At 45.1% G+C, this 24,328-nt stretch overlaps 1 long non-coding RNA gene across 1 annotated transcript in view; it reads right to left on the bottom strand.

Annotated features, from left to right (window-relative positions):
* Positions 1 to 3,914: 3,914 nt before the first annotated feature.
* The window catches only part of LOC135899596 (uncharacterized), a 79,784-nt gene continuing 59,370 nt past the window's right edge, over positions 3,915 to 24,328 (bottom strand). Inside the window, exon 3 of the long non-coding RNA XR_010563657.1 lies at positions 3,915 to 4,039. This is a non-coding gene — a long non-coding RNA (uncharacterized lncRNA). The remainder of the gene's footprint in view (positions 4,040 to 24,328) is intronic.

Below are 24,328 nucleotides of genomic sequence, written 5' to 3'. Positions count from 1 at the left end.
CGAAAGTGGTTTGAAGAGAATTGACTGCGAGTATCGGGGAAAAATAAAAGTGTGAGAAATCTCAATGAGGCATCGCCGGCCGCCTCTATCGAACAATGAAGTCCCGCCGACGGGGAATGAGAGGCTGGGGTCGGCGTGGGAACAAATCATTTCAGAACCGTTCAATCAACCTGGAGCAGGCTTCGCGCTACCGACGGTGACGTAGAGTAAAGAAACGCCCCGGACGTTAAGTAGAAAAGGGAGGGTGGGGGAATGAACGATGTAAAGGGAAAAGCACGCCGAACTACCACGCCTCGCCGTCCCGCCAGGGTGCGCAGCAGTTCTGAAATTAAATGCCGAAAAAAGAAAGCATCAGAATGTCACCGATTACAAAGGCGCGAAAATTTCTTCTTCATGCTTTGAAGCTGTTTACTCACTCACATTTGGGACACGCTTTTCCGCACTCCATTCTGCAAAGAGAAGAGTGCAGGATGAAGTTCGAAACTGTTACCTAACTTGGCCATGTGATTTTCTGTGCTTTTCTGTGCTCACTTCGCGATGGCACCACCGATGCGTTTAGGGTAAAAAGAGGCCGCTCACCACGTTTATTTTAATTGTCATCAATTCACTTGCGACTTAAAAGCGAGAAAATAATCAGGAAGCATAATGGAATTATAATGAATTTCAGGATCAGCAGCATATGGATGTGGGCGTTGGCATTAAAAGTTGCAGCAGTCGCCTAACAAAGTCTAGTTGTCAGAGCACTTACTTGAAGGCTTGTAAAGAACCGTTTAGCTATGGCTTGCAAAAACTACCGCTCAATACGGAATTTTGTCAATGTAGCCCAAGAAGAGTCAAAGAGCTCAAAAAAAAAAAGAAAACAGGCTGCGTGTGCAGAACGAAACTGTAAATAGGAGGCAAAGAATGATTTGCCTTAGCGTCGCTCTCTCTGATGTGCGTGGTGAGTGGCACTTGCATATATTTAAAGTGACGTCCCCGATGGGCGAGAGTCAAACGGACCCCACATGAACGGCATGCCTACAACTGGTGTGAAACCAGGGCTGGAGTCAGGGGTCGCGATGAAAGCCCTAGATTCAAACAAAATCTTTTTTTACCTTTCATTGGTGCAAGTCACTGAACCGTATACTGTTGGTTTTGCTAAAGCCAATTTCCCTTCTTTTCGTTTAGGGTAGCCATCCATGCACTGTTCTAAGGCCAGCCTTCGTCTTTTCGGAATTCCCTCTTTCTCCTGTGCATGAATGGCTCATGGTACGAGGGAGCCAGATTCCAGCAGCATGGGAACGTCATTGATGCGACCGGCTGCAGAGAAGAATGGAGCGACTGAGCATCAAGACATCGTTTCGTCTAGTGTCATTCCGGTATAAAGCGCGCAGAGGAAGACATTCTAACTCGATTGAAAAAAAACAGTGTTATCTTCTCTCATGCGTTGCGTCGTAGTTCTTTCATCCATCATCATCCTTGTCCTAGTCATCCAATTCTATGTCTATTCACATAGGAAAGGCCTCTTCCAGTGATCTCGAATCCACTCTTTTACGTCAGTCAACTCCGTCCTACGCCTGTTAATTTCCGAAGTTACTCACACAACCCAATCCTTTTAAACCCTTACATGTGTTTCATTTTCATTGGCACCGATTTGAATAATGTAGCAGAACACTCGTTCTCTTCTCTGTTCTTATCCTAACCTGCGCAATTCCATTTCTTGCTCTTAATCTCAATTGAAAAAATAACAACATTTAGCTGCGTGTTACTCTTTAATTAATGCCGCCGTTTCATTGTTCTTTAACGCAAAGCGCATTAATCTCCGTACCATTGCTGGTCTCGCATTTCTTAAATTCTTCTGAATTTTTTTTCTGTAAGTTTCAGTCACATGTATTAGTACCGGTAGAACGCACTCATAACACACATTTTTTTTTGCAAAGATATTAGGAGACTGCCATTCACGATTTTAAAACAACAGACATACGCATTTGAATCCATTTTTATTAGTCTGGAGATTTGCTCCTTGTGCTCTGCCTCATCTGCGACAGATTGGCTAACACAAGCGCCTTTTCGCAGCTTGGAAATGCTTGCTATGAATGAGGAATGGTATTGATTTCAATTAGTATGCATTGCAAAGAACAATGTAGTAAACCTACCTCGCGTCCACTTTTAAGGAGGATTTGGAAACCTGTGAAGTGTTGATTCACGCATTTCAAACTATTGCTTCGGCCTTTTGTTAATTTGGACGGCTTTGGCTCATTGTCCCAGAATGAACATTTTCTAGAGAACAAAATATTCTACAGATTATAGCGTTGGACAGAGACCCCACCACCTCACTGTGGTTATCGCTGTATCATGTTAGCTCAGCACGAGATGGTCATTCTCGTATAACCAAGCTAATTGCAGAGATATCGGTCATGTTCAAGGTATATTGATGAGAATAAAATTACGATCTGCCTGACTGTTACCAAATCCATGTTTTCTGGACAGCTTGATTCCTAATCCGCCCAGACGCAGTGTTCATTGAATGTGCTTCCGACCACAGTGAAAATAGGATACGAAGAGATAGCGAAGAAACAAAGGTTTTAGGTTAAGCCTTAATCCACATATCAAGGTATGGTAAAACAGTGAGGACGCTAAGAATAGCTAGACAACATCATGACCTCCTCTAAAGCCGTGTTTTTTCGGGAACATTCGGGATGCATGCCGGAAAATTGAACCACAACTGGGCGTTGTCTTGAAATGACGGTAAGACAAACGAAAAAGGGAAACACCTGTTCCTCGTCTCTCAGATGTCAATACAGTTCGAAATCAGGATGTTCTAAAAGAAAAGCGTTGTAAACGCACAGGTGTTTCTTCTATCCGGTGAGTGCTTACCAAGTGATTCTACGGTAGGCCCATTCACGTTCAGGCTAATCCAGCCGCTTCTGCTGTCGTCATCGTCTTTCGCGGCGCTGATCAAACTTGCAAGAAATAAGGCCGTCTGTAGATTTGTATTTGTTTGTATGCACATTGCTGTGTTTATGTCTGTGTTTGTCAGTGCATGGAAGAGCCAGGCACCATTTGGCCAAGGTGTATCTGTCCCGTACATAGGGAGGGTTACGCAACCAACATCTCGGGTATCTGCAGGAACTTTTGGAAATCCAAGCCCGCATACTGACACGACACAGAAGATCATAAAGAGGAAACCTGCTGTCTGTAAAATGCAACAGTCCTTAAACTTCTTTGAACTTTCCGCCAGCACAATGTAAACTCTTGAAAAAATTTATTTTATATCTTAGGTTATAATACTACATAATAGGCAGTGCAGCTGCTGAAATATCTCGCATATGTTTCGGCTACGCTTTCCGATGCTTGCAAGTTGGTCTGGCAGCGACTGTCTGCACTGCAGACGCTCCCTCGTATTGAATCTTTTCGTCTGAAACTCACGATGGACAGTGGAACTTCTAGCTGTGAGTTTACTGTCTCTAATGATATTCGGAATGGTTGACTGATGGGCTAGTCGGTTCATCATGTTGTGTCGTTGAGCGGAATAAGGACGGAAGAAAATTACATGAACGGAAGAGACGCTCATTGTATTGCCTGTAATTCTAGCAGTCTCCGCCATACTTATTTATGGTAGGCTGCATGATTTGGCTTTAAGAGAGAGACAGAGAGAGAGAGCAAGGACAAGAAAGGCAGGGCCAACCAGACGAGCACCCGGTTTGCTACCTTACACTGGGGGTGGGGGAAAAGGGAATAGAAAGAGGGAGAGAGGGATCACTGAGGTTTATCAAATAACTTTTGGACATCAGCGCCTTCTCCACCATAATGAACTCCGCAGATGTTTGGAGGAGTCCAGCAGTAAGAAAGGAAAAAAGAAAGAAAGGGACACATAATGAAAGTGTGGCAAACTGGAAACCTAAACGTAAAAGTTATTGTCGAGAGTTCCTCACCAGAAGCAACTTTCTTGCTCTATGTGCAGCTGCATGAACTAGAAATGTCGTTGCGTTCATTTGCGGCAACGTTGTTGACTGCATCAAGATCGTGCTCCGATGGGTAGAACGATAAAATTGCGAACCTGCAAAAAAAGCAGAATAAGTCAAAAATGGAAAGCACTCACCTCATTGTGTGCGGTGATAAATACGTTGATGTGCTTTTCTTGCTCAAAACCACCGCAATTATTATCGATCTTCGGATTCAAACCTTTAAGTAAATGAAATAGAATATCTCTTTAAATATACTACCCTGATAGCACATCAAAGTGACTTCAAATCAAAAAGATAAAAGCTTAGGATGTCCAGCTAAGATGCTTGTTAATGGAGTGGATGTTTATTGTAATTAGGTTGGGATGAAAAAGTTGATCAATGATCTTGACTTTAGTGAGGCTGTCAAGAAAGTTCAAGAACCACGAGAAAGCAAAAAAGCGAGGGCAGCTTTATATGAGCGTCAACCCCTTACATAAATTATAATCGGCTAAAAACGATTCGATCACTGCGCACTGATCACAACACGTACCACCTAATAAGTATTCTTAATATTTACCTTGTCTTCAAACCTACAAGTATGTGCTACTACTTCCAGAAAGCTAAAGAAAGGTTACTGCTTCGCAGAAAGTGCCACTGAAAAGCAACACAGCCTTGAAGGGAATGTTCAGAGTCTGTCAAAGACTCTCAATACCTTCAAAAGTTCTTCTTTGATTTGCCACTGGCAACACGTGCGGGAGTGAGCGAATGAAATGCTATGGTAATTTTATACGGGAAAACGGGCATTATGCAAAAAAGAAGTGAGACGTGCAGACAGGACACAAAAGTAGAGAAGTGCACCCGCAGGAGTGCAGTTAAAGAGCAGCTTCCTGTTTTTTCCAGAACGGCACATACGCATCGTATTCATGTTTACATGTTTTCGTTCACTTTCGTGTTTCCATGGGCCTTGTGTCCATGTTCGTAAGTGTTGTGCTTGCAATGTGGCACTCAAGATGTACCTCATATGCAGCTATACAAGAACATTTGTGTTAGGTGAACTAGCAAGAATATTTGATTTTTCCGTTCTTTTTGCGTGAACTTTAGAAAAGATGTCGTGTTATTTTTACTGACTGTGGCTTTGGTTACAACAATTATTTTTAGCGCAAATATCATGATAGAGAAGAGTTGACGACGCCACGTAGGCATCAATATCTCCTTGTATAAACCAAACACAAAGGAACGTTAACTTTGTGACAATGGTTTGGGGTTTGCTGGCTAATTAGCGCCGCACAATTAGTGACGAATGATAGAGGAAGGATAAAGGAATCACGACAACGTCACAGGACAAAAATTGTGACAAACAACTTTCGTCAGCAATTGTTCAAGGAGCACTATTTTTAGCAAGTCGTTTGTCAATTTTTTCGCCTTTTGGCGTATACCTAAACAAAGCCAAACCACTACATTCATCACTGCTGAATCAGCTATTTGGAAGTGCAGCTGATAAGTGTAGTGCAGGATCACTGGAAAAGAACTCTTGCAAAATAAGTGTTGCACATAACATTATATTGGACAAGACACACTCTCTAGACTTCACTTTCTTCGCACACCCATGTTTTGAGGAGCTCTCGCTGATCATTAAAAAAGAAAAAAAAAGCTTTTCGCTGAAGTTACACTTTACTGAAGCAGGGAATGGAATTTTTCGAAATATGAAAATAACTATAAATAATTCAGCAGCAGATTACCTTAAGTTACATTCATCTTAGGTGCTATCAGAATTACTACGTCGCCCACGCTTAGTTTGCCGTGCTTGCAGAGCTAAATAAAAGTCCCTTTTAATCAACAATGACACACAAAAAATTAACACATCTTCCTCGTACCCTACAAGTGACTTTCCACCTTTGTCTTATATGGCAGCCAGCATCCTGCTTTTCAGCATCAGATAACAATGATATCTCCTTTGTTTTTTTTTCTTTTTCGCACAAATTTTGCACTTTGTTCCCTACGAGACAAGACGCACAGCCCGTCAGTCCAAACGGAGACTGACACGCCCCTAAGTAGCTTTTATTTTTTTCAGCGGATGACGCCTTGTGTCCCTGCCACCTCACGCGCTCACCACCCGTGCATCACCTTTCTCCTGTTCACGGAATCTCGGCTTTAAGGATGGCGCTCGGAGGCACCCCAACTGCAAACTGAAGAAAAACGACGCCCGGAATTGCGTGAGTGCTGTGAACATACTAGCTCTCCTTTACAACCATTGCACGGGAACACAAAGGAGATAAATAAGCCCTTATGTGACAACCATAAAGTTACTTTGTGCAAAGGAGAAAAAAGATGTTGATTCGAAACAAAGTCGGTGTTTTGGAGCCAAGGAATGTGAGGCATGGGCTTCTGGGAGTCAGGATGAAGCGTGCACGCTTGCATCCACGTTTTGACATTAATGTGGAAACAGATAGAATAAGCCTTAAAAGTATGGAAAGACAAGTTTTAGGCAGCATGAATAGGGCCTGTAGCCCCAGTCAGTTTATTAAGCAAACAAAGAAAACAGCCAGGTGACGTGCATAGGTAGTCGACGTGGCCTCAGAGATGAAATAAAGAAAAAATATTCGGCACATTGCTACAAGCGTAATTCATCCCCGTTGGGAGCGTGATCGTATATGCAAGGAAGTCTGTCAGGACGAATGAGCCTTGAATGTGGAAAGTCTCCTAGAAATAGAAGGTCACAAATATATGAGGTGCATTAGTTGCATATGTAAGTAGAGCATGGAAAATGTATTATCAACAACGGAGATTTGTAGGTAAAAATAATGGCTTGAGAAATGGGGTATTGTGAAAAATGAAAGTGAAAGTTATTTTAGACACGCCAACAAGGACATCGAATGCAGAGGAGGAATAAACTTTATTAGCAGAAATGAGCCGACGGTAAAATCGTCCGAGGTGGGCGGCTTCCCTAGTCCAGGATGCCGTGGGCCTGAGCTGATAACTTGGCCCTGCTCACCAGGCGATGCTGGTCTTCAGGGCTCGAGCTTGTCAGCTGGGCCTCCCACTGCTCGACGGTTGGTCCGGTGATGGGCGGTGTCGATGGGTTTTGCTGACATTCCCATACCATGTGGTAGAGGGTATTGGGCCTAGAGCAGAAAGCGCATTTGTGGGCATAGCTCGTAGGGTACATCGCGTGTAGCAGGGTGCCGTGCGGGAATGTGCCGGTCTGTAGTTTTCGGAACATCACCGCCTCTTCTCTTGTCAGCTGGGGATGCGGGGGTGGATAGATCCTCCTACTCAGCCTGTAGTGGCTCAGGATATCGGCGTATCTTTTCGGGACGCTATCTTGTTGGTCTACCGGTGCTCGTGAACCTGGTGGGATAGCCCGGAGAATGTGATCTCGGGCAGCGGCATTAGCCGCTACATTACCCGCCAGGGACTCGTGTCCCGGGGCCCAGACAATGTACAGTTCAGGAAAATTGTCTCGTTTTTCGAGGATGCTCAGGGCTTGTTTGGAAATGCGGCCTTTTTGGTAATTTCTACATGCTGTTTGCGAGTCGGTGATGATTGTGATTAGATCTTCCTCTCGCTGGCCCGTAGTGGCCGCCAGGGCTATCGCCGTTTCTTCCGCGCAGTCGATGTCTGTAGTGTTTACCGAGGCCGCAGCTACCTCTTGTCCTTGGCCGTTGATCACGCTGATAGCGTGGGCCGCTCTGTTCTTGTACTTTGCCGCGTCGGTGTATCGGACTTCTCCTTGTTTTGGTCCTTCGTAGGCCTTACGTAGAGCTTTCACTCTCGCTCGCCTCCTTTCTCTGTGGTATTCAGGGTGCATGTTTCTCGGGATGCTGGCCACCGTGATCTTCTCCCTCAGGGGTAGAGGAACCCGCTGTTTTGTAGACTTATATTCGACTGGGTAGCCCAGTCTTATTAGCATGTCCCTACCCGTGCTGGTGAGCTTGAGTCGCTCTATCTGGCTGGTCTTGTGGGCCTCTACAAGTTCCTCCCAAGTATTGTGTATGCCCAGGCTGAGCAGCTTCTCCGTCGACGTCGTCGGTGGAAGCCCCAGTGCCAGCTTGTAGGTTTTTCGTATTAGGGTGTTCAATTTGTCTCTCTCGCTGTTCTTGAGACCCAGGTACGGGGTGCCGTAAGTGACTCTGCTGATTATCAGGGCTTGTATTAATCTGATTGTGTCCTGCTCTTTCAGGCCGTGCTTTTTGTTTGTCACTCTTCGCACCAAGTGCGCGACTTGGATAACTGTCGCTTGCAGTTTTTTAATGGCGGCGAGACCGGCACCGTCCTTCTGGAAAGTGAGGCCCAGAATACGAAGTGTGTCCACCTTGGGTATGTTGACTCCATTTAGTGTCAACGTTGGGTCAGGTGTGTCCTGCGGAGGCCGCCCTCTTGTCCTCTTTTTGAGGATCAGGAGCTCCGACTTTTCCGGCGCGCATGAAAGACCGCAGTGGTGTAGATAATGCTCGGTCCTGTCGATGGCTTCCTGCAGGGCGTCTTGTTGTTCGCCCGCCGATCCCGTGCACGTCCACATGGTCAGGTCGTCTGCATACATTGCGTGACGGATACCCCTGATGTTCTCCAAGAGGTTCGGCAATCCCCTCATCGCTATATTGAACAGCAACGGGGAGATCACCGACCCCTGGGGGGTTCCTTTCTGCGGTACGGGGAACTTCTTGGTCCTGAGATTCCCCAGGCCTATGGTCGCCGTTCTACCCGTCAGGAAGTCCCGGACGTAGTTGTATGTCCGCCGTCCGCAGTTGGTATGTTGTAGGCTGTTTAGCACTGCTTCGTGTGAGACGTTGTCGAAGGCTCCCTTCACGTCGAGTGCCAGGATGGCACTCTTGTGGCATGTGCTGAGGCCGTCGATGATTTCTTCTTTAAGCTGAAGTAGAATGTCCTGGGTGGAGAGGTTAGGCCGGAAACCGAACATAGTGTTCGGCAGGTGCCCACCTTCTTCCAGGTAGGGCGAGAGACGATTGTGGACCATGTGCTCGAAGAGTTTTCCCGCGCATGACGTAAGAGAGATCGGACGCAGGTTCTGTAGGTTGATGGGCTTGCCGGGTTTCGGGATCATCGTTACGTCCGCGTGCTTCCAGGAAGCCGGTATACTGCCCGTCTCCCAGCTTTCATTGATATACTTTAGCAAACTCTCCGTCGCCCCGTCGTCCAGGTTACGGAGGGTCTTGTTGTTAATTTTATCCCTGCCGGGCGTCGTGTTTCTTGTGAGATTTCTTATGGCTGCCACGATCTCCGACTTGGTGAAAGGTTGGTCTAAATCCGGATTGGGTTCCCCCTCGTACTCCGGGTGAATGACTGGCTGCGTCTTCCGTTGTTGCTCGTCACCGATGTATTTCGCAGTGATGGCTTCGAGCGCTTCTTCTTCGGTTCCCTGGAAGTTGTGTATAAGTCTTTGTATGTGTTGCCCCGTGACAGTTTTTGATTCCGTCTTCGCCAGAAGGGTCTTTAAAATGGCCCAGGTCTTTCGGTTGCTGAGGGTTCCCTGTAACTGGTCGCACACTTGATTCCAGTTCTGACGTCCGAGTTTTTCAGCATACTCCTCCGCCTGCCGCGAGATTGCGGCAATGCGGATCTTGAGTTTGCGGTTTCTCTTCTGCTTCTTCCATCTCTTCAAAAGTCCTCGCCTGGCCTCCCAGAGGTGAAGTAGGTGTGGGTCGACTTCGGGATTGTCCGCAGTGAGTTGGATGGTCTTTGTGTACTTGGTAACCAAGTCCATCACGTTCTTGGTCCACTCCTCGATGTTCTCTAGGCTGCTGGGGTGTTCATCTTTGCGGAAAGCAGGCCAGTCTGTAATTTTGGCTTGACCTAATCTCACAGGGGTTTTGTGGTGCATGATTTCGGTCTGGATGATATGATGGTCGCTGCCCAGAGTCTCGTCCAGTCTCGACCACTCGACTTGCCTGAAGCCAGTGGAGAAGGTCAGGTCTGGGCTGGTGTCTCTGGAGACACTGTTGCCGATTCTAGTTTGTATTAGAGGATCGGTCCACAACGTCAGCTGGTGGTGTTGTGCCGCGTTGTGCACGTCCATACCCTTCTTGTTGGTTGATCGGTAGCCCCAAGCCACGTGTGGAGCGTTAAAGTCGCCCACCACGAGAAGTTTCTGACCGTCGGTGACTTTCTTCACTTCTCTCAGTAACTTGTCCAAGTCCTTTAACGTGTCGCGCGGAGGACTGTATACATTCAGGATGTAGAGGCTCTGCAAGGTTTTCTTGGGAGGAACCAGCTCAATCAGAGTGTGCTCGATTCTGTGGTTGATTTCGTGCTGCTGCGTCGTGTAGTGCTTCTTGATGAGGACGGCGGTCCTGGTCCTTCCTTGGGCAATGTGCGTTTTGTAGCCACGCATCGTAATATTATTTGTCTCTGTTTCCTGTAACGCGATGACGTCAGGTTGGTGTAGGGTACATAGGTGAAGTAAATTTTGCCGTTTCCGATTTATTCCTCTGCAATTCCACTGCCAAATTTTGAGGGTTTCGGTCGCTTCTTTCTTCTTTGCTATTTTATTCGCCATCTTGGCTTCCCAGAGTCTCGTTCATCTGGGCTTCTCTGATGGGGTATTTTGGCTTTTTCCTTGCCTGCTCTTTTTCCCTTTCTAGGATGGAGATGCGTTGGTTGAGCTCGTTGCCCATCTGGGTGATCTCCTGGCGGAGCGTTTGTAAGGCTGCTTGGACGGTGGCTGCCACAGACTTGCTTATGGTGTCGACGGCCTGAGCCAGTTCGGCTCGGAATTCATTTCTCAGTTCGGTCTTGTCTTCGGTTCGGGCCTTGTTCACCTTGTACTCTATTCCCGATTCTAGGTCCTCTATCGGGGGAGTATGTTCCCTCGGCGGCGTTGGCGTTATGGTCGGTGTCTGCTGTTTTTGCAATTGCTCAATAAGATGTTGGAGCTTCCTCTCCAGGGCTTGTTCCCTGGCCTGAGCTCTTTTGTCCCGTTCCTCCTGACGTCCTTCTTGCTCTTCTAGACGCTTCATGAGCACTTCATTCCGCTTCATCAGGTCGGCGTTTTGCCTTCTGAGGGAGGCGATGATCGAATGCAGAATTCAAAATATTTTCACTAGGTGCAGAATAATTTACTAGATATATAATATAGCAAAATCCGGAACTTATTTTAGTGTCCCGGCCAGGAACCCTTGGCCTGACCAAAGCGTCAATAGGAGTTCTTTGGTTTTCAAACGCGGACTTTAACTTTGGTCCAATAACCGCCGTTGACAGCTGAGTAGACAACTAAGCGGTCACTGGCAAAAATTAATCTTTATCTAATTCCGAAGAAGCCACTAAGAAAGAAAGCTTCGCAAAGACAGCATCGAAGTAAAAAACGATCACATGAGCAAACACACGCACACGCACACACGCACGCACACACGCACAAACACGCACACACACACACAAACACACACACACACGCACAAACAAACAAACAAACACACACGCACGCACGCACACACACACACACACACACACACACACACACACACACACACACACACACGCACGCTTTCTTATACGCTGATTGATCACACAGGCACAGTGTTTAAATACAGCCATAATAGGTGGTTATCATAGCTTTTTTCTTGCCTATGCAAGGATGACGTCCAGTCGCATAGACGTCTTCCAGATTAATTGGATTACTTGAACTCGAACTTGTGTTTTTAAGGAGTGTACGGTATCGGCGCGATTAAAAGACGGGACAAAAGAAGAGACACAGGGACACCCACAGTGCTAACTGTGTTAGCGCTGTGTGTGTCCCGGTGTGTCTTCTTTTGTCCCGTCTTTCAATCGCGCTACCGTACACCCCTTGAAAATGCATTACCAACAAGCCCACATTGTAACCCTTGTGTTTTTAGCAGTCAGCGTAGATTGTGTTCAATGCTGACCAGAATTGGAATTGACATTTAGCCAAATACCGATAAAGTAGCCAGAAACGTGCAACTTCGATATCTTTAACTGCTCTGTGAATATACCCTTATACTACCACGACGACGAAATTCGTACAAGAACGGTCGCAAAAGTTGTTCCAATAACGCCAACCATTTCTTGTCACCATGTCACTTCGGACTTCTGCACCCTACTTACATGGCCGCAGAATGCTAGTACTGATATACTTGTGGCATGTTAACGTGTTAAATATCGGTATGGCTCGCATTTCATTAGATAATTAATTTTCTTTCGTGTTACTTTCGTCCTTTGGTCTACCGGAGCCAGCTTGCTGCTTTGCCTCGACATGTATGCCAGCCTCACTTAACAGGCATCCAGCCTAAGAGCTCCGCAAGTAAGAAGGCAATATTCCTTCTCCATCGTCCTATAGTTTAGCATGCATTTTCTTGTGGTCTGGGGGACGATGCATGCACCACACATCTGTACTTTACGGGATTATGAGCTCTACCCAACGAGTACGAGTTCTTACAAGCAAAATACACCCTGTAGGTTCGCAATTTTGTTGTATCGTCTTTGCGTGTCTCCCCCAAACTTACTGCTCTCCCGCTGTCTCTCTAAGGCAGCACCATTTCAAGGGACAATAGGAGCGCCTGTCGGGCTTGTAGCTACAGCCCCGAAAAGGTAGTAACGAAAAGGCAACAGCAGAATCAATCAATCAATCAATCAATCAATCAATCAATCAATCAATCAATCAATCAATCAATCAATCTTAATTTCATCAAACAGTGAAACAAAAAATGAAACGACACAGAGAAGTCTACATGGACCCAAATGGAAATGTGGGCTATGCTGAGATGAAGCTGTTGAAGGGCTAACTGCCTTCGAAAAATAATGGTAATCGAAGGAGGGACACATGCACAACAAAAAAGCCCGAAAATAGAGGCTACAACTGTATTTTCCCAGCCGCATACGCCGTGTGGAGGCCGCTATCAACAGCAAAGTCAAAAAACAAAAAGTCTGAAAAGAGGAAACGAAGAGGAGAAGCAGCAAGTAAATTGTTATGCTGTTTCCTTCGAATTCAACGTCTACAATACAGTATGACATTGAGTTTGTGCACAACAGCAATACGGCATATTCAAGGAGTGAATGAAAAAGACAGAATTCTTTTGCGAGCCTCAAAAAAAAAAAAACGAACAAGCATAGCGAATGAACGCTAAATCCAGAGCGGCACTTGATAGAGTATAGCGTCTTCTCTTAGCTGCGGTCGCGGCTTTCGATACGAGACGGCCATTGGGTTTCAATGGAAGAAATAAATGGCGAGCAGACAAAGGCAGCCGTAAGCACTCAGATCCGCGCCTTCTGTCACTCCGCCATATCTCCCGCTTAGTTTTCAAATGGCCTTCCGTTATAGGTTGGGGCTTCATAAACACGGCTACTCGCCCCAGGGGTCTAGTGCCGTCATAAATTTGGACCAGCAGCATATTTCATGGAGTATGGTTTAGTGCGGTCTGTCAGTGGCATGATCGGCACATTATTTTAGGACAAAACTTCTCTTTTAGATCATCTTATAAGGCACCGGCGCTATTTCTATTATTTTCTTTTCCCGCAGCGATCCACGTTAGAACGGAAACTGTGGCGTGCGTGTTTATTATTTTATTATTACTAGATAAATTCACGTGGCAAAGACCAACAGAAACACAAAATAATTAGTTTTCGGTGAATTTATGTTGAGATCAAATACCTTGGAGCAAGACATCTAATAGATACAAGAATGTATGCCATTCTTTAGTTGCCGTGGTTCTTGAAAAACATTCTACATTCGTAGCTACAAAATTACTTAACACTTCCATAGCTGGTCCTGCCATAGGTTTGAAGCCTTTCATTCACACAAAACTCAGGAGCTACTGGCAACGTTTGTGAGATACCGAAACCTCAGTTGGCCATCAACAACAAAGTCACGACGAAGTGATGACGTTTTCTGTAGTCTTAGAATAGGGAACACATACGGTGCATGCGATTACTGGCTGATCGGTGCTGAGCTCCCAATCTGCGATCGATGTGATCAGACGCTGACGGCTCTTCACGTTCTTCTTGAGTTTCAAAAAGCAGAAGCTGAAAGATAAACACACTGTCCCTTTGCATACTGGCAACATTTGCCTCTTCGTCCAGCAATGTTTCTTGGTACAGAACCGTTTTTTACGTCAAACCAGTTTTAGGTTCCTTAACTGATGTTGTCGTACTTGTTATCAGCCCAAGAAATTCATATTACGTCTTGTCACTAGAGGCTGGTGCTATGATATTATTGCTTTCCATAGCGCATACCTCCAGACTCTTTTGTTCAGGGGCCTTGTTAAGGCAGTATTGCTTCTCTCGAACTTTTATCACTCACGTACTGAAGTATATCATGTCATCGCGTCCTCAATGTAGATCTCATGTTCCAATTACACCTCATTTGCCTATGTCATAATTTTGTTGCATGTAGATCTTGCGCACTTTACTGCCATTGTATTTAGACCCCTTTACAGCCCCGTCACATCTACCTCTCGTAATTGCTCGCTCTATTACGAACTCTTTAACACTGGCCTGGCGCTATTTGACCATACTTTGCCCTTGGGCCACAGACGGCACGTTCATTAGCAGTTGATTATTAATTAAGGATTCGAACACGCATTACTAGTCTAATCTATTTTGTCCCTTATTCTGGCACAATCTCCTAAATATGCACGAAGAACTCGACTAAACTCGAGTATTAGCAATCTTTATCTGTATACATTTGTTTTTTGTAAACGAAGGAGTAATCCCTATAAGAATTGTATTGTATTAAGCACCATCTGGCACGTATTTCATTGTTGCACTTAAAGTCTCTAAGGTTAAATAAAGGAAATAAAGCTGAATGAAATAAAATGAAGCGTAAGGACCGCTTTATTGTTACTTTTTAATATCAGTGGTTTCTTTGAAATTTTATCCATTTGTCGACGGGCCAGTGTGCTAGTGTATAGGAAAAGTGTAGTTAGTGTAACTAAATGGAAGACATTTACAGCTGGCTACAAATGCGGCTTTACCCTTGCGTTTTAGTGTCATTTTAGCTGCCACCGCCTTGACCCTGGCATGTTGCGCCGTAATTACTTGACATTCAGTCTTCCTCGGAAAACCAGTAAGTTGTTTGCCAGCTTTCTTCTCTTATTCTAAAGCTTAATAGTGTTTTATTCATTCATCAATCAAATTCTACCTCCATAGTCGCAAATTCCTATTTCTGTTTATGGTGCTCATATTTTGGTGTGGGAACTGCAACCAATTCTTTGAACATTAAGTTCTTGCAGATCATCTGAAGTACGGCACCGTGCACACACTCAGCACAGTCTTCCAATTTCTTGCGAGGAGTCTTCAAGACGTCCTGCAAATGCTACCCAGTCCGAAGGCTTCAAAAGCATTTGGTAATAAAGAAATAGAGTTATATAAAACACTTTAATGCATCGAAATGGTGTCAATCAGAGGTGAATTAATGCTCTGCCCGCGTAGAGAGTCAGTGCCCGATAAATAGCTTCAGGACAGTTGTTCCTATAATGATGAGGCCGCCGTTGCTTTTTGGTCAAAATTGTGACACGCATGCCCTAGTGAGACGAGAAACCTTGCACAGACCTGGGCAGCAAGTCATTTCACAGACCTAAAGCACAAAACTGAAGAGGACAGACAAAATAAGAACTGCGATAACTTCAATGACAGTTACGCAACGTGATGTCTCAAAACAACAAAATGGAGATGCTGAGAATATCGGAGGCTGGTAGGCTCATTCTGAGAACATAATAAAAAAGCGAGACAGTGCGTCTTTCTCCTGATTACATTTTCTCTTTCTCTTCAGCAGCCAATGTTGGGGCTGTCCTCATCTTTCCTGCAAAATTAGGCAACGACTCTGAGGCAGTTCGCGGAAGGATTTCCAGTTGGGTAACGTTTTTGCACATATCGATGCAGCGAGTCAGCGAAGCGAAACGGTTTGCCGCAACTCTTCCAACACAATCCCTCAGAAAACAGGGCGAGTAAGAGAAGGAGTGAGGTTCTGAGCGGAGATGCTGCAACATAGGAGATGACGCTGAACGAAGCGGAAGACCGTATTTTTTTCGTGGCCGGGTTCGCACCTAAAACCACCAGCGCTGAAAAAGAAATAGCTACAAGGACACTCACAAGTTATCTTTCGTGCGTGGTTCATCGTCGTCTTGATGTGCTAGGTCGTGTGCGCATATAGTGCATCGGTTTTCCCTTCTCTATGTCTGTAGGCCAAGAAATACGTGCATGCACTCCGGCTTTGCCCCTTAGTCTCTCTGTACCAGCGTTGCGTACACTTGCGCCATTCAGTTGCGGTCCGTTTACTTTGTTTTACGCTAGGTCTTGCCATGCTGAAATGTTTGCGTAACGAATTCGCATGGTGTTCCTCAGAAAGTTCCACGTGTCGCATAGAGAAGCTCTGCGGCATCGTTGCATAAGAGTCACGGAGTTCAAAGGCCGTGAGGAAGACCATCTGGACGCCGAATGTTCTAAAGGGAGTGCTCCATGCTGGCGATCGGTGCCCACCACGACAACGTGGTCAATATAAGAAGAGCTGTAGCAAATAAATATTCCCTTTATAAAGATATCTGCAATAAAAATACAACTACACGACAAAGACAGTGAAGTAAGAGGGCGCGAGCCACAAAAGACAGGAGCTCCTCGGTTATAGCAAGAGCCCCGCACTAGAGCACTCGTTGGCTTGATAAATGTACAAGGTAGAGTCACAAGAGACAAAGAAAGCAAGGAGAGGAATGGCGGGGTGGTCAACCGCACAAGCGTGCGGTTCGATACCCCAAACTGGGAATTATAGAAAGGCGAATAGAAAGAAGAACAGAGGGAGACAGTGAACACATGCGCGCACACGCGAGGACGCACAGGAAAACTGTATAAACGGTCACTCAAGCGGATTCGCTTCAAGAACTGCACTAATGCGTGGAGAGCCTTTTGCGCGAGCGAAGTTGAATCAACATGGACAGGAAACTCTTGGTGCTGTTATGTCGGGTGACTGTAATTCTCAGTTAAGTCGCAGACTTTTCAAGTCGTCACTGACGTGTAAAGCGCCTTTGTGGTGAAGCCGACTCTTTAAATCTTCAAAAACGTTAGGAAGTCAACGTTGAAAGAAATGATCAGAAACGTTCCTGCTTGGATGGTAACACACGTTTCCTTTTTGTCCATTTAACTGCTTATAATTTCTGTTATTTATTTATAATTACTGTCTAAGTAGCGTGATGTCATAAAGAATAGTGCACAGGTCTGCTATGTAGGAAACGCTCGTTGTGCTCATTGGGTAGGACACTCGGCTTCTGACCGTGGTATCGTATGCTCAAAACTCACTGCCACCAACGTCTTTTCTTTCGAATATATTCTGTTTTTACGGCTAAGCTGTATACGGCTAAGGTTCCGTGGTTATTGTAGTCCGTGAACAAAAACAGTCATCGTCAATGGTTCATAAACCCGTGGGCATGCATGCTCCCTTAAGCAAGCAAAAAATTCAATGACCCATAGTCCCGTAAGGCAGAGGCTACAAGCACTCAGCAAAGTGAAGTGAACAGTGCTTAAATTATTTCTAGCACGCATGCAACATAGAGAACAGCATATCGAAAACTGCCATCATCAATGGCTCATACCCCCGTGAGCAACAGCACATACCCCCGTACGCAAGCAAGAAAGGCAATGATTCATAGCCCCGTAAGGTTCATGGCAACTCACTTTGCGTGAATTAGCTGCGATGACACTACCCCTGTTGTAGTTGTCGGTGATTTCAATGTAGATGTGTCGGCACCGACAGGCGAGCTGTTTACGCGTTCCGTGTTGCAGACATATCCCTTGCGATGCCGCACCGAACCGGTCCAACCGATCACCCACCGGCGTACGTGCATCGATTTGACATTATCAAAGAATGTCATTGCAGTTACGAGTGAAATAATGACCACCGATCAAGACAATAAACGAGCGTGCTTATCTTTCGTAAGGATCACCACCCATCCAGACAATAAATAAGTTCGCAGCTTCTCATTGTTTTCTCGATCGGTGCATAACTAATAATTGCGTTGGAGTCATTTAAGAAAGTGGCCACCGCCGGTTTGTTTATTACTGTAAAGCGTGCTTCCTCTGCCACTTATGTGTACTCTGACAAAGCAAGCTTCTCTTGCGCATCAAGCGTCTTCATTCATGCCTTCATTCTCCCAGGTCCTAGTTGTGCACTGGCGCTCACAGACGTGGTATCGCAACATTCTACGCCATGCTCTGACTTCTACAGGAACAGAATGGCTGAATGGTTCGTCAACGGAGCGCCAAATTAATATTAAAGCGATTGTACTGCTCTGGCTATTTCGTCTGTTTCTTTAGCCGGTGGTTCGGGGTAGAAATTTCGCTGTCTATACGAAGGCTCCAATATACAAAGGACACGCTCTCATGTAGCCCAGTTGCTCATCCCATACATCACCTAACGACAACTGCTATAACTTTTTGATACGCATGTCTTGTCGCGCGAGGGCTCTGGGGCTTCTGAAGGTTTACATGTTGTGGTGGCTCGCGAAGGACAGCCCTGCTATTCTGCATCCGTTTCTCCCACTAGGGAGGGTGCAGGATAGGACGTCGGCAGTTACGACATCGTCACGGCGTGATCATCACTCCATTATCCTCGTACAGTCGTCGTCACGCCATCTCACACCATTGTCGTTGTATAGACCTCGTCATCCCATTCTTCCGTTCCATCCCACTATCGTCGTAGTAGTCTTGACGCCTTACGTCTTACACTCACCGTCACGCCGTCTTCATTACACCATCGCTGTCGTTCAGTCGTCGTACAGTCGTCGTCCGGCCATCTCACATTACCATCTTCGTGCAGCCGTCGTAACGCAGTCATCATCACGCATTCCTTGTCATACACGCCTCGTCATCCCATCGTATAACGATGACATCGTTAACGCTGTCTTCGTTATACCATTGTCGTCATATAAGAATATTCATTGCACCTTCGTCATACCGTCGTCGTGATGCTGTCGTGGTCATCCCGGTCCTGTTATTCCAAACTTCATCATCCGATTCCTGTCATACTACCGTTGTCACGCCATCGTCTTCGTACAGTCATTTTCACACTGCCGTCTTCACGGCATCGTCGTCATCACCATTGTATTGTCGTCGAGCCATCGTCATCACACACTCATCGCCCTCGTATGCCATCGTCGTCAGGTTTTCATCGGCGCACTATTGTCGTCGTTTCAAAATCATCACCCCATGGTTTTCATGACATCGTCGTCAAAGTGCCTTTCAATGTGCCAGTGTAGGCTTAGAGCGCTCGAGCACTGGAGAGGAGTGTAGTAACGTAAACGAGAACACTCTAAAGCATACCTTACAGAGAAATTTATTGAAATAATTGGGACTTGCGGACCCCCAAGCAATTTGGCGTGCTGAATGTCCGGAGCAAGAACGCTGGCCCACACAACAGCTAACACTTAAGATTTCCTGTTTAGGACTAGTAGCCTTACTGTGAGTTTTTATGCGAAGGCTTGTAGTACGTAATTGCGAGAAGACGGGCAAGTTCAGCTCATTCTTTCCTAGTAACTGTTCGCAGTATAAAAAATGTTAATACGCAGAAATAACCCACATACACACAACTTGTATTAGCGCATCCATAGCCAGGGAAAACAACACGTTACAAAGGCTGCGTATAGCTAAGCACATCTACTTAGTGATTCCCTTAGTTTATCATTGCCCCCAGAATTCTCTCTCTTTTTCCATTTCCTTTCTTCCCTAACCTTTGTGACGTAGAACAACAGAAACAACGCTACTACATATGGCCTCCACATTTCTTACATATATTTTTTCCTGTGGACTAAAGTTGATTTCACCTCATTTATTCATTGCATTTTAGCCAGAATAAAAGTTATCGCAAGTGACTCAGTTGTTCGCATTACAGCTGGTGGAAAATAGGGGGCTAAATTAATTTATTCCAGCGTGTTTACAGTGCCAAAATGATAAAGTTTTTGTACTTTCCATGTATATACGATAAGCTCGCGCCAGGAAAGTGCAATGCTACACCTATTGAAATCGGCGTAAAAGTTTTAAGCTCTACATGACATGATAGAAGATGAATAAAATAAAGCCTGTGTCTTACCATTAATATTTAAAAAATGTATATTATTGGTATAATATGTTACTCCATAATGCACAAATGTTTATTTCGCAATAGTTCTCCAACTTAATGTGTATTGTACGTAATTGCGCTTAGAAAGTTCGAAGTAAGACTCGGCCACCACTCAACCACACCTTTAACGACACAGGTTGTTTAGAGGTAGGTAAGCCTTCCCTACAGAGTGCGGTGCATGAATTGTTCGCATGCTTGATTTGGCGCGCTGATTTTCCGATGTTGCCTCTACCAGTCCTCTGGCACAAGCTGGGTCATTTTCATGTCGCAGGGGGCGCTGTTAACAAGAAAAGTTGTTCTTCGACCTCTTCACGACATCTGAAACTTTGCAAAGCGAACAGCAGGCCAACAGGACAAGCAAAGAGCTACGTTGCCACAGTGCGAGCTACAAATCTTATTTGATGAGTAACGAGAAACTGAAATACAATGAGGGAGCTGCTTAAATATTTTAAAAGAGTTCGTGATCACCAGCCATGTCATTAAAAGCACAACAAAGCTTTCCTAAATTTTTTTGATAGAGTGGGTTTGCCAGTTCACCGGGCAAATGAGAAAACGGCTGTGTACTGTGCATAGGGTGCACGTTAAAGAACCCAGGAGGCCAAAATTAATTCGGATTCCCCCACTACGGTGTGACTCATAATCATATCAAGCTTGGCACGCATAAAACTGAAATATATTTTTTTTTACTTCCAAGCCGGCACACACACAAGAGTTGTGCGCTAGAGTGGTTTGTGAAGATACGCCCGACAATCTCAACACGAACACAATTTTCGCAGAAGCGACCGGCCAGTGAGAAGCACTACCAACAAACAAAAAAGGTATTGTGTCTTTGACCATGATCTATATTATCTGTAGGAGGTATCAGAGAAGCTTTTATATGTCTATACAGGTGTATGAGGGGCGCTTTAAATCATTTTGCCGCTTCTACTTTGAAAAATAACATTTATTGCTAGCACAAATGACACTTCAGATATTTACTTACCGAGCCCATCACTCGCTTGCAGCAGCATGGTCCTTAAAGTGGTAGGTAGCTTTTGTCTATAAGCAGGCATCAAAGACACTTCGTAGCAGTCTTCACGCAGCAGAAGAAAGAAAGGCAAACGAGGCACTCAGTTCTTCCATTTGTCCTGATTGCAGGAAAGAAAGGCGTTTCATTACCTGCCATTTTGGAACCGTCGATCGAGTTTTGCGAGAAGCTCCTTGTTTGAGCCTTGATTGAAAGATATTGGCTTCGCACGGCTGCCATCGTGCAAGGTTCCAAAGTGGAGAAGCAAATGTTTCAGGGCATTCCTTCCATATCTTCACTTTCTTTTTTTTGTTCGCGCATCATTTTCATTACTTGCGCCTCTTTTTATCGTCCTTGTTTATAATTTGAGTATATAAGGTTAGAAGCTTTGTAATGAGATCATGATAACACAGGAAATAGAAAAAAATGAAATGTCGTAAAACAATAGCACGCAGAGAACACTTTAATGTTAAGTGGGTACAAGCATTTACTTTCGGATGAGAGTCATAAAGAGGAAGTTAAATGTACAACTCTTCGGAAGTACAGGATGAGTCATTAGTCATTTAAAGAGAAAAGAAAACGTCCTAGTGCTCAAATGTATTCTTAGGTAATGATTACTGCTAGAACAAGATGCCCGTTCTCTCTGTGATGTTCTTAGTACGTCTTGGTTTGGCTGTGCTAAAAGTAAAAGATCCTACTTGCTTCAAAGGTGCGGGTTTATAATTTAAGGCGATGGCCAATAAAAGAGAAACAAAGTAATTGAATGCTCGCTGCTCCTTCGTGAACTTGGATATAACTTCTTTTTGATTAAGATATATCGTAAAGGTTTCCCTTAATCGGCACAGGGACTCTAATGAGTGGCGAATGCCTTGAAAAACGATGTTGAATTTCCAAATAGGTTAAACTTCACGATTGATGGAGCAAAGGAGTAACCTATACTAGGGACGCTAGCAGGTTTAGCGAGAGAATCGGAAGACCATGAAAATATAACTGCATGCAACCTAAGAATCTCCTAATGGAATCGCCCAATGATGAAAGCGGCGTGAGTCATCTGCATACCTTTCAAAATTGCTATTGATGATACGCAAAGTCGAGGTGGGGACGGACAAGTGGAAGCACACTGTGGAACAGAAGTTGTATAAGCAGTTATAACTGAGACACTTTATCCCTGTTTCTAAACTTCTATCACACGTTGGCGACACAACTGTTTTAAGCCTTATTGGAGGACATTTCTTTGTGGAAAGTGCTGGTGACTGAGGCTTTGAAAGCACCGCAGGCTGTGCACTTCCTTGACTATGAGCTAATGTAGACGGGAACGGGACTCAAGCTAAGGCGAAACCTGTGCAAATAAGTTACATGAGCGGTGAAACAATTGACCAAATTGGCTTGGTAGTTTGTCTCAGCTCCCTTGCATGAAATTTCACTTGGCATCGAAGACGGGTGCAGCAACCAGCAAGCCCGGCTAATCTCCTTATTGAGTCTCATTTAAAAAAAAAGTTATGGATTATACTTAGCAGCTATGTGCCGGAACACAAGAGGCTCCTCCGGTGTGCGGAAAGCAGAAATACCACAAACGATTTGAAAGACGGGCTAGGTAAAGCGCAGCTTGCATTGACCACGACAGTAACCACAAAATGAAGATTACAGAAAGGTTTTCAAAGGGCTCAAATACTCCTTACTAATTTATGGACAATCACCTGTAACTTGTATTGAAAATAAGGGGGGTGTTAAGCTGTCATAAAATATTTAGAAATCTTAGTCCATGTCTCTAAGCAGTATCATTGCAAACTTGGTGTAAGTAATAGAAGACTCCAGAAGGTACTCTTATCAAGGCTTCCATTAAAGCACAGTCTGTTGCGTAATTATTCGCAAAACAATGCTTGCGCAGCAGTGAAATATTTTCACGTGGTACTTTTATTGTTCATGATGATAGGCACACTTGCTTGATCTTACTTCGCTGACCGGCCGCAACCTTCCACTTATACTCGCATACGGCAGAAAGGAAGAAAATTAAGAACGTTTCTTTTATGGCAAAACATAAGAACAACTGAGTACATAGAATGCGATCAAAGTAAAGTTGAAGAGAATATGCAGAATGTAAGAAAGGAAGCTAAACCAGAAAAGCATCCACTTGCCCTACACAAGCGAAAAGTCACGTGCTATTTGCTAACAGAACGCCGCTAAATAGCATTAAACGCCATTGAAGCAATGGCGTGAAAGGCAAGTTTCCATGGCAAAAACGACGTTCTCGTTCGGAAAGGAATAATTGTTGCGCGTTGCAGGAACACATTACAGCGTAAAAACATCATTTCTTTTCATGTGTGTCTGTATTAAGATCGTATCGCCCATGAAGCAACCGAAGTTATCACGCGTAACTTCCTGTTTTCGTACAATAAGCACGTGCAATATTAGCGAAAGCCGGCTAATCTCCTACACTCTGACCTAAACGCAGCTCGCCGGTAGGGACACGCAAGCGCCCACAATCAAAAACACACGTGTGCCTATGCACATGCCAGGCGATTAATAGGTCGCAGTTAAGGAAGTTGCACCACGCTAGGCTGCTTCAGAGTTCTTGTCCTTATTTGTTCTGCGCCTTGCCCCCGTGAAAGGCAGGAAGGGGCTCCAGGTGGCCTATATCGATTACTGAAGCCGGTAAATAGCGAAAACACGTCTTGTGCGCTCAGGGTTTGCGCTCCGGTAGCGCAGCCTCCTTCCCTGTCAGCTTCCGCGGCTGCTGGGCTTTCTCTTCAGCGACTACAGGCCACGCACTTGTGCGCTATGATTACCTCGGGAGGCAATGAAAAGTGCGAAAAAGGAGCAGCTAACTGGGCTTGGTTATTGCCTTTGCCTTGTTAGTGCAAGCGTTTTGGTTGAGGGGGGCCCTACTTTATTCACCAGAAAGGCCTTAGGCAACACTTGTTGACTTGCGGCAGACTTGGAGTACATGTAGGAAGGAAGGGATGCAAGAATGAAACAGAAATAATAAAGTGGAGAGCAACGCAGCTTTCTGACACGTGGCGGAACTCCTTATATATTTAGCGTCTCTATCGCCGTCGTCGAGAACGTTTCTACTGAAAGGAAGTGACTGTGGCTTAGCTAACCGGTCCAGAACAAAAGCTACCATGTCGAAATGAGATAGCTGGAAGGCTGTGCACACGTTCAAGAGCAAGAAAGAACAGGCGATCTGCAGCACGAAATGTCTCGATTTTATGTGAAACTCGTGCAGTTGACCCTACGTATACTATGCGTACTTTACCACGATCCAAGCAAGGTTTGATGTGCCATTTCTTTGGTACTCTACTTTTGCCCCTTTTCTCGGGGTCGAAA

Source organism: Dermacentor albipictus, chromosome 4, assembly GCF_038994185.2.
Source record: "Dermacentor albipictus isolate Rhodes 1998 colony chromosome 4, USDA_Dalb.pri_finalv2, whole genome shotgun sequence".
NCBI lineage: Eukaryota > Metazoa > Arthropoda > Arachnida > Ixodida > Ixodidae > Dermacentor > Dermacentor albipictus.
This window is presented reverse-complemented; position numbering and strand designations above follow the sequence as displayed.